Below are 10,370 nucleotides of genomic sequence, written 5' to 3'. Positions count from 1 at the left end.
AGAGGCATGGGTGGCAGAGGTGAGAGACAAGACTAGCTGGACTTCCTATGCCGACTAAGAATTCCTAAGCCTAGCTGGGGAAGGTGACCACACTCACCTTTAAACACGGGGCTTATAACTCAGCTCACACCTGACCAATCAGGTAGTAAAAAGAGCTCACTAAAATACCAATTAGGCTAAAAGCAGGAGGTAAAGAAATAATCAAGTCATCTATCGCCAGAGAGCACAGGGAGAGGGAAAATGATTGGGATATAAACCCAGGCATTTGAGCCAGATTGGGCAACCCCCTTTGGGTCCCCTCCTGTTGGATGGGAGCTCTGTTTACACTCTATTAAATCTTGCAACAACACACTCTTCTGGTCCATGTTTGTTCCGGCTCGAGCTGAGCTTTTGCTCCCTGTCCACCACTGCTGATCAACGCTGTTGCAGACCCACTGCTGACTTCCACTCCTCCGGATCCGGCAGGGTGTCCACTGTGCTTCTGATCCAGTGAGGCGCCGATTGCCGCTCCCCATAGGGCTAGAGGCTCGCCATTGTTACTGCACAGCTAAATGCCCGGGTTCATCCTAATCAAACTGAACACTAGTCGCTGGGTTCCACAATTCTCTTCAGTGACCCTTGGCTTCTAATAGAGGTATAACACTCACCACATGGCCCAAGGTTCCATTCCTTGGAATCCATGAGGCCAAGAACCCCAGGTCAGAGAACAAAAGGCTTGCGGCCATCTTGGGAGCAGCCCGCCACCATCTTGCTGCCATCTTGGGAGTGGCTCGCCACCATCTTGGGAGCGGCCCACCACCATCTTGGGAGCGCCTGCCACCATCTTGGGAGCTCTAAGAACAAAGACCCGCTGGTAACAGAGGCAGGGGTGTTGACGGGAGAGCAGAACCCCTCCCACCTCTGTTCTCCAAGGCAAAACCATCAACCCTCAGAGAAGGTAGGAGAGTGAGTCAGACATCCCCTCTCCCTGTGGGGACAGGGCTGCAGTGGGGAGCAGAGCAGAGACAGGCTGCATCACAGGGCAGAGAAAATGACCCAAGGTGTAACGAGCTCAGCCGCGCGAAGGGCCCCCTCCTCACCCTCCGTCTTGGTGCACAGCAAATCCTTATTCCCTCATAGTTCATGCTTCAAGTGGATTGCTTTTTTTCTCTTGACAAGAGTGTAATTCATTTAAGGTTCTTTGATGGTTATTTTATTTCTCCCAGGTATATTCTATATGAGAAAATCAATTCCAAGAAATTATTAGATCCATTAACAAGTGCTAAGCAGCCAATTGTTGGAGGAAAGGGCTTTAGACCAGGAGCGGACAGAAAGGAAACTCTGACCAGGCTGTTCCGGGAGGAGTCCTGGGGCAGAATTCACACGCAGGGTTTGGAAGTCTTCAAAACTGACATTAAAGTGCATTTTGGAGTCTAAAGAAGGTGACTAAATTCAGCAGAGCCACATATCAGCCCCATGCAGTGGTGGGAGGAGACTCCCCTGACTCAGCCCTGAAGCTGCATAGCTCCCTGAAGGCTGTGAGCAGGTTAGTGAACAGCCTATTTGTTCCCATGTCCCCTTTCAATGTGAACATCAGTCATTGCACACCTGCTTGGGCAGTAGGGAAGGAAGTAACCAAAATACCATATCGGCACCGTTCTTTTCCACGGGCCAGGTAGGGCAGGAGAATCTGATCCAGGGGAGACCTTTCAGGAGGCAGATCAGAGGACTGAGGGAGGATGGGAAGGAGAGGGAGAGTGACTCCCTATATCCCACCACCAGAGTGAGGCTACAGAAAGGCAAAGCGGTTAGGTGACCGCCAATGAGGTTCCAAGTAGGGTCGTCCAGAGAGGCCTCCAAAACCCAGTGCCCTCCCTGTAATGGCCTCCATGAGGGCCGAAGGGTTAACTGTGAAGCTCAAAGTCCCAGAGGCCTCTCCCTGCCTTCCCACACTGTGATGAATTCAGTTTGGCAAAGGAGTATTTATGCTGGAAATTTAATCATTTCTCATAATAAAGGAAGTAAAAAATAAATTGAAAGTGTCAAATACTGCATTAGGAGGGGTGATCGAGTGAGGCGGGGGCCGACTGCCTGGCCTTCGCATTGGGTGGTTTCACAAACCCGAGGATTTAGGCAAGTTTCTTTTTCCATAATTATACAATAAAGAACCAAGGTGATGGGGCCACAAGCGTGGGGACAGCAGTGTGCTAGAGCTGATGATGAATGAATGCTCAGGAGCTCTGCCAGCCAGTTGTTAAACACAGACAATGTTGACAATTAAATGATATTAACTTACAATGTAATAAATTACAGTAAAAACAAAGGCAATAGTTGTCCTGAATGCAAACAAACAAACAAACAAAACCCCAAAGGCAATAAACACTCAAAAGTCATCAATTCCTAATTACGTCATAATATTTTACCACTGTGTATGCTTGTGAGATGATTTACTCACATTGCATGTGTATGGTAGGAATATTAAATAATGATGTGTTATTCTGTGTCTCTCCCAAACTTCACATTTAGTGACATAGCATTGCTCATCTGAAATTGGCCATGGCGGGAGTATTTATACCACAGAGAGTGGTGGATACCACATATCAGGGTCCAATCAGGAGACAGAAATCACAAAAGTAATTCAAACAGGGAAAATTTAAAGAATTATTAACTAGTAAAAGATGATTAATTACTAAATGGAATAAAATAGGATGCTAATAAACGTAGAAATAGAAAACGTAGGGAGAGCCTACTACCTCTAGGGCCAAAGAAGAGTCCCCAAGGAAGGAATGATGTTGGAAGAGAGTCACATTGTTCAAGGCCAAGATTCAGCATTGTTGGAAATGGTATGACTGTGGCCCAGCAGATACAGGAGAAGTTCCCGGGGATGCCACAAACTAGAAACGGTCCTTAGTCAGTGGCCCAATGCTAGTGAGTAGGAAGCCACCCTCTGGGTGATAACAAAGCTCACTGGAAGGTGAGAGCCACCGGGTCACTCTAATGCCACCAGCAGTCTTGCCACAGGAGCAAGAAGCAAAGAAAACCCAGAACCCGGACAAGAAGTCCCATCCTCTTGTATAGCCTTGCAGTGTCTCCCCAGCACCCCCTACAGACCAGGTGTAACATTACATCACCTGGCATAGAAGAAATTTTCAGTGTCCAGCTTCAGTATCAAAAAAACAAAATAAAGAAGAAATTTGAGCTAAGAGGCAATAAATTGATAGTGGGCACAGTCCCCTAATTCTCAGAGCATTCATAGAGAGATCTTTTCTAAAGACACCAAGAGCTGGAAGTGGGCAAAGCTATAAGACCTCATCTGATGCCAGAATCCTCTCCATAAAAATCAAGCATTGATGGTAAAATCATCAGCTCCCAGCCAAGCATGCATGTAGTGTATTACATATACTATCTCATTTAATTCTCACAGTAACCCAAAGAGGTGGGTAACTTTATAATCCCTATTTTTTCAAATGAGAGACTGGGTCAGAGAGAGGTGAAATTGTCCTGAAAAAAGCACAACAACTGTCATTCCTGTCTAGTTTGTCCTGATATTATGACCCCCACTAAGTAGTTACCTAATTACTACTTGCATATCCATAGCGGGGGAGCTTATCGCCTCTGGAGGTAGCTCATTCCATCTCTGGACAGCTTTGGCTGTTGAAATACCTTCCTTTGGCCCACACTGAGGGCATGTACTCCCTCTTCCACAGGACAGTCCTTTCTGTATTTGAGAATATTTCTTTTGTCTCTCCAAGGTTCTTCCTTCTGCAGGCGCAACAGCCCTGCTTCCTCAGCATTCTGCATCACACCGCCCCTTCATTAAGTTGGTCATACTCTTCTGACCAAGCTCAAGTTTTCAGTCTTTCTTTTACATCTATTTTCTTGCAAAGGTGGATGCAGTTCCCTCGGGATGACCTTCCCAGGGCAGAGCCCCATTTCCTGCCTCTGCTTGTCCCAACGATCTAGCAAACCAAGTCAGATAATTTCTCTCTGGGCCTGGGTTTTCCTATTCTCTAATTCTAGGGCAAAAGATAAATATGTCTAACTGGGTTTCGGTAACAGTCCACACAGTTACATATGAGAAAGTGCCTAGCATAGTGGTTGACTCAATAAAGATTGGAAGAATCTAGATCTAGTCCACTGATATTTGGAGAAAACCAGGGAATTATTCCCAACCCCACTGAAGGACAGAGCAGGAACTAGAATCAGAGTTTCCTGATACTTAAGCCTGACTTCTCTCATTTTGGAGGCAAAACCAGCTTCTCTCTTGGAATTCGCAACTCATCACATCACATAAGGGTGGCTACATGCCCTTCTCAGACAAGTATCCAGCGTGAATCAGGAGTATATCCACGGCGACAGCCATGCCTGGATCAGCCCTGGTCCCTCTGAGTCCTTTTCTCCTCTCCCTCCCTCCTTTGATGATCCTACATCCTGCATTAGCTGAGAGAATTTGTGGGAGCCCCCGATGCTGGGTGGGGCCCCTCTGAGGACTGTTGCGTCTTCCCTATAATGATGTTCATTAGTCTGTCTGACTTCAATACTGTTCTCAGGTTAATATGTTTAACTTAATGAGGCATTTATTTTCAGGTGGAAAAGTCCTGAAGAAGCATGTTTTCTCCTGATGAGTGCAGCTGATGAATAGATTAATGCTGGGCTTGAAATAGTTGGTTAAGAAAATGAATCTAAGTGACTTCTTCATCAGATACAGGCTGTACTTAAATTAATTTGTGTTAAACTGCTTAGGGGAAGAAACAGGAAGAAAATCCTTCCTTGGCTCTGTGAGTTGTCTTCCGTTTGCCCATTTGTTTTTCCTCCCCTTCCCCACCGACACCCCAATATCGGAGGATACGGAAATGCCAAGGGCCAGCATGTGATGAGTTGGGGAAAAAAGTGTCTACAATTAAGCAGCCAGAGAGTCGAGAACAGAAGGGGCCCTTGTGTGGCCTCAGAGGCCACAGCAATGTGTTCACATAGCTGGGAGTCTGGCCGGTCCCTCTCTGGCATTTAAAAGCTCTGTGGGGTTCACTATTGCAGCCCCAGTGCTCAGCACATACTGCGCACAAAATAGGTATTTGTCGAAGAGTGAGGTAGAAACTCAGCAAATGGTAGCTCTATTGTTATTCATGGAATCACATGAGATCAAGAGAAGATGCCTAATGTCCCAGGCACATCTAGTGGGTGAGCCAAGGTTCAGTGACCCCTGACCCAAAGGCCAAAGATGACCCAAAGGCCAAAGATGACCCAAAGGCCAGTCTTCTTTGATAACTTGACCAGGAGCTCCTCTCACCTCATTCTCCCAATGGGCACCTGGAGTCATTGCCAGCCCTGAGTGACGCCAGCTGGTGCGCATTTTCCTTCCTCCTGGGAGTTTTGGGGCCACACCAATTCAGCACCTGCCTCTGCCCAGAAGTCAGAGAAAATGGATGGGGTTGTCACTCTTTCCGTTTCCATCCTGCCTGTTTAATAATCAGAATTCCCTCTGAGGGCAAGTCCAGCCCCAAATGGAAACAATGGAATATGTGTGTTGGGGAGTGGGGGTGGGGGTGTCTGCAGTGGAAAAAGTGTGGACCTTACAGGAAACAGGGAAGTTCCTGTATCTCAGCTCTGCCACCTGCCAGCTGTATTAGTTGTTTATTGCTGCATAACAAATTGTTCCAAATTTAACAGCTTCAAACAACACCTATTTATCATCTCACGGCTTCTGTAGGTGAGAAATTTGGACACAGCTTAGCTGGGCTCTCTGCTGAGGGTCTCATGAGGCTGAAATCGAGGTGCCTTCGAAGCCCTGTTCTCATTTGTAGGCTCAAATAGGGAAAGATCTGCTTCCAATTTCATTCAGGTTGTTGACAGAATTCATTTCCTTGTGATTGTAAAATGCATGGCAGCTTGCTTCAAAGCCAGTGTTGAAGAAAGTCTCTATAGCGCTCCGTGTCTGACCTTCTTTAAAAGGACTCACCTGATTAGATCTGACCCACCCAGTATAACCTCCCCTTTGATTGATTTAAAGTCCACTAATTAAGAGTTTTGATTACATCTGCAAAATCCCTTCACCTTGACCACACTCAATCAGTAAAGGAAGTTATACATCCTGTCCACACTCAAGGAAAAGGAATTATATAAGGGTATGAATTATTAGGGGTTATCTTAGGATTCTGCCCACCACATCAACTGAGAGAATATGGGAAAGTCTCTGTCTATGAGGCTACCTATCCTTAGTTGTAAATAATGATAATATTGCCTTATTCAGGATTTGTAAAATAATTAAATGAAATCATACATATAAACAGATAGGACAATCCAGAGGGCACTCACAGAGTGTGTTAAACTGAGTTGAAAGATAAAGGAGGTGCTGTCACTAGGAACAGGTAGAATTTCACCTTCCACCCTCCTCAAATCTGTCTACTCTCATTGCTATGGATGTGTTCTCTGATTCTATGTGGTTTCCAAATGGATCTTGACTCTGGAATTCTGTTTCCTGAGTCTTAGTCCTAGTTTCCTGTCTTGGTCCATTTGTGCAGCTATTTTTAAAAGCCTGAGACTAGGCGATTTATAAGCAATAGAAATTTATTCCTCATAGTTTTGGAGGCTGGAAGTCCATGATCAATGTGCCGGTAGGTTCAGTGTCTGTGAGGGCCCACTCTTTGTTCCCAACATGGCTCTTTGCTGCTGTGTCCTCACACAGAAAAGCAGAGGGCAAAGATGGCCCCAGCTACTTCCCTCCAGCCCTTTTATGGGTCACTAATCCATTCTCAAAGAGTACCACCTCTTGATAACACCAAAATGGAGATTAAGGTTCCAACATGAATTTTGGAGGAGACACATTCAAACCATTGCGCTTCCTCTCCTAGCTCCCACACATTCCTATTGGTTCAGCCAACTTGCTGCATCTGCTCCATCAGGCCTGACAGCCAGCACCTCTGGGGTCATGCATAACAACCTCACCATGGCTCCTGAATGTTCCTCTTCCCTAATTTTCCCAATGCCTTTTGGGTGAAGGCCTCTGTTGGTTCTCTTCAGCACCCTGGGAAACTAGCCTGATTATCCTCCTCCTCCTCCAATGGAGATGGCATGGTCAAGGGAGGCTTTGGTGTCTTTTATGCTGCACAGCTAGGATGGACATGGCCTCAGGCCCTCATCAGGAAGCTGTGCATGGGGCCATCCCTTTAACTGGACCTCAGACATTCCCCTCCCTGCAGCCTTCTGCACTTGCTCCTTGCTTGAAGCTTGTTAGCTTGGTTGGGGGTGTGGGGCCACTGGGGTGTATTTTCTGTTGCTCTGATTAAGCCTGTCTTAGTTCAACCACGTTTCCCTGCGTCTCAGGGTGTGGCCCTCTGAACTCTCCTATCCCTCGCTGTAGTTTTGGGCCCAGTGAGTGCTCCTTTCCCCTTTCTCAGGAAGAAAGATCCCCTTCTTCTCTTCCCCTCAACTGAAATAAGCTTTCACCAGTGCCTGAGGGACAGTAGTTCTTATTCCCGTTTTCTACCTAGGTGAAGGCTTTTGTTTCATTGGAGAGAAAGGCTGCCTGAGTATAATTTTTTGTAGCTTCTCCTTGTCTGAACTGTAACAGACACTTTCTTACACCTCTTTCTGACCTTTCCTGTGAGTATGCCCTGGGTTCTAGAAAGAGCCTGAAAGTTGGCGCAGACTCCCCAGTTTGGGGGCTTCACACTGTCCAGCCAGCCTGCACCTGGCCTTCACTAACTTTTTAATTATTCTAGCTGAACTCTTCTGACTACTTTCTGATGCATCTACCTGTGAAAGGAAAATAAATCTCGGGACCACCAAATCACTAAGCCAAAGGGAAAAGTCAAGCTGGGAACTGCTTAGGGCCAACCTGCCTCCATTCTATTCCAAAAGAAGATAGCTATTAAGATAAAAAGAACAACAACAACAACAACAAAAACTATATGCCTCCCTCACAATTTGTGGAAAAAGGAAAGACAGAACTCAGTCCTCCCTCTGCTCACTGAGATAAATGCGTATCTGATTGCTTCCTTTGGAAAGGCTCATCAGAAACTCAAAAGAAGGCAACTATTTGTCTCTTATCTACCTATGACCTGGAAGGCCTCTCCCCGCTTCGAGTTGTCCCACCTTTCCGGACTGAACCAATGTACATCTTACATATATTGATTGATGCCTCATGTCTCTCTAAAATGTATAAAACCAAGCTGTGCCTGGCCACCTTGGGCACATGTAGTCAGGACCTCCTGAGGCTGTGTCAGGGGCGTGTCCTTAATCTTGACAAAATGAACTTCCTAAATGGATTGAGACTTGTCTCAGATATGCTTTGGTTTTTATATTCCAGGGGAGGGAGTATTTCTGTCTCCTTTCTCCCTGCAGCCTTCTATCTCTCCTCAGATTTGGGGCCAGTTGTTTGCCCTTTGACTTTACTTCTTTGATGGGTTTGAAAAAAAAATGAAGTCATGAATTGGAAGTTAGTTTAGCTCTTTTTTATTTAATGGTGAGCGCATATTTTTTCAGGTTGAGGGAATTTGTAACTTCAGGTGCACAGCCTCATTTTTATATCATTTTCAACCAGGGTTTGCAGAAGTCCTGTCTGTGTGTCACCTGGATTCTTCTCAGAGGAGACAGGGTTCCCTGGCTTTCTCTGTAGAGTGGCCCCATGGGAAGGACCAATAGCAGAAGGCCTGGGTTCAAGTCCCAACTCTGGCCCTGACTCACCAAGTGACTTTGGGCAACACCCTGGCCCACCCTGGGCTTCAGTTTTCTCTTAAAAAAAAATGGATTCAGTTATTTCCAGGACTTCTTACAGCTGGACATTCTTGTATGTTTATAGCTGCAACATGCCCTCACCTGCCTGGAAATAACACACTTGATTCATTAAGAGAACTCTGCAGAGGCTCTACTATGCACCAGGCCCTGAGATGGATGGATGGGAACCCCACCAAGTCACACTCTCCATCCCATGGGGAAGGGAGATGCATGGAATAATGACTTTAACATGGTGGGCAGAAGGCCAGAGCAAGATCAGCTCCAAGGATGTCCATTTCAGGTGTTCTGGAGAGCTCCCCAGGAGCCTGGGCACATTTGCTCTGTGGCCTCAAGACCCATCCCATAAGGCCCCTCCTGCCAGGCCTTGGGCAAGCTGTCCACTCCCTGGGGCTGTTGCCTGGTCTGTAAAATCCAGATCTCCATTCAAAAGCTGGAAGAGGCTTTCCTAGGCCCCCAATCTAAGTAGCCACGTAGTCCTGCCTTCCTTTCCTCATAGCACCTCTCGCTCTTTGATATTATACTATTTATCTGTTTACTTGTTTTTTTTAATCTGAATGCTATTAATCCTATCCACACCAAATGTGAATCTTCAGTTCATTCATATAATAAGTATTTATGTCTCAGTCAATGTTCTAGGAACTGGGTATTTGGCAGTGAACAAAACAGTCATCATCACTATCCTTCTAGGGCTTACATGGGATGGCAGCCAATAAATAATGTAAATAAAATATTCAGAATATGCCAGATAGTGACAGTGGTGACTGATGAGGAGACATCAGGCAGAGAGGAGGGCTAAAGAGTGTCGGGAGGTTGGGGTGCAGTTTTATATGGGTGATCAGGAAAGGTCTCACTGAGGACTCACTTGGAGACAGCCCCAAAGGCTGGGAGCCATGAGGACATCTGGGGTGGGCAGCCCAGGCAGTGGAAGCCACACGTGCAGATTCCCAGAGGTGAGAGTGAGCCTGGCATGCTCCAGGGTCAGCAGGGAGGCCCAGGTGGCTGGAGGACAGCAAAGAGGGGTAGGGGGTGAGGTCAGAGAGGTCACAGGGTCTGGGACCAGGGAAGGACTTGGGCTTTAACCTGCAGAAGCTGGGCACCCATGGAGGGTGTGAGCAAGGAAGGAAGTGGTGGCAGGGGCATTTTTAAAGGCCCCTTCCTGCTGCTAGGTGGAGAGGAGACCACAGTGGGTAAGAGTGGCATCGAATCTGGGAGATGATCCGGCATCTCTGGCAATCATCCCGACAGTGGGTGACAGCACACAGAATCAGCGTGGAAGCGGGAGGGTTAGAGACGATGAATTAAAAGGCACCTGACACAGTGCTGGTGCACAGTAGGACCTCAGGCGATGGTAGCTATGATGATCCGCATATGGAAAGTCCTAGGAGCCGTGAATTGGAATCTCCCGGCTGCCTGACCTTACCTGAGTTCATTTCTCTCGAGGGGGTGGAAAGTCAAGCCCTTGGGCTGCAAAAAGAAATGACCCATGAAGCTAAGCAAGGAGGAAGTCTCCTGCACTGGAGAAAGACAGGAGGGCAGGATTATAACAGTGATGAAATGTTAACATTTCACATGTTCAACACAAGCTTAAATTACACGCATTCAGATCGTTTCTGAGGGAAAGGTAACCTTTAAAAGCTATTTTCTTTTTCATGGTAAAA

General features: G+C 46.7%; 1 long non-coding RNA gene across 2 annotated transcripts in view; it reads left to right on the top strand.

The window, feature by feature from the left end:
• Window positions 1–676: 676 nt before the first annotated feature.
• LOC129143191 (uncharacterized) overlaps window positions 677–10,370 on the top strand; it is a 28,218-nt gene continuing 18,524 nt past the window's right edge. The window contains exon 1 of one of the 2 annotated variants that reach the window (XR_008546341.1): window positions 677–937. This is a non-coding gene — a long non-coding RNA (uncharacterized LOC129143191). The remainder of the gene's footprint in view (window positions 938–10,370) is intronic. The other variant, XR_008546340.2, reaches the window with a different exon arrangement.

Source organism: Pan troglodytes, chromosome 1 (genome assembly GCF_028858775.2).
Source record: "Pan troglodytes isolate AG18354 chromosome 1, NHGRI_mPanTro3-v2.0_pri, whole genome shotgun sequence".
Lineage (NCBI taxonomy): Eukaryota > Metazoa > Chordata > Mammalia > Primates > Hominidae > Pan > Pan troglodytes.
Note: the sequence above shows the minus strand (reverse complement) of the source record. Positions and strands in the feature narration are given on the sequence as shown.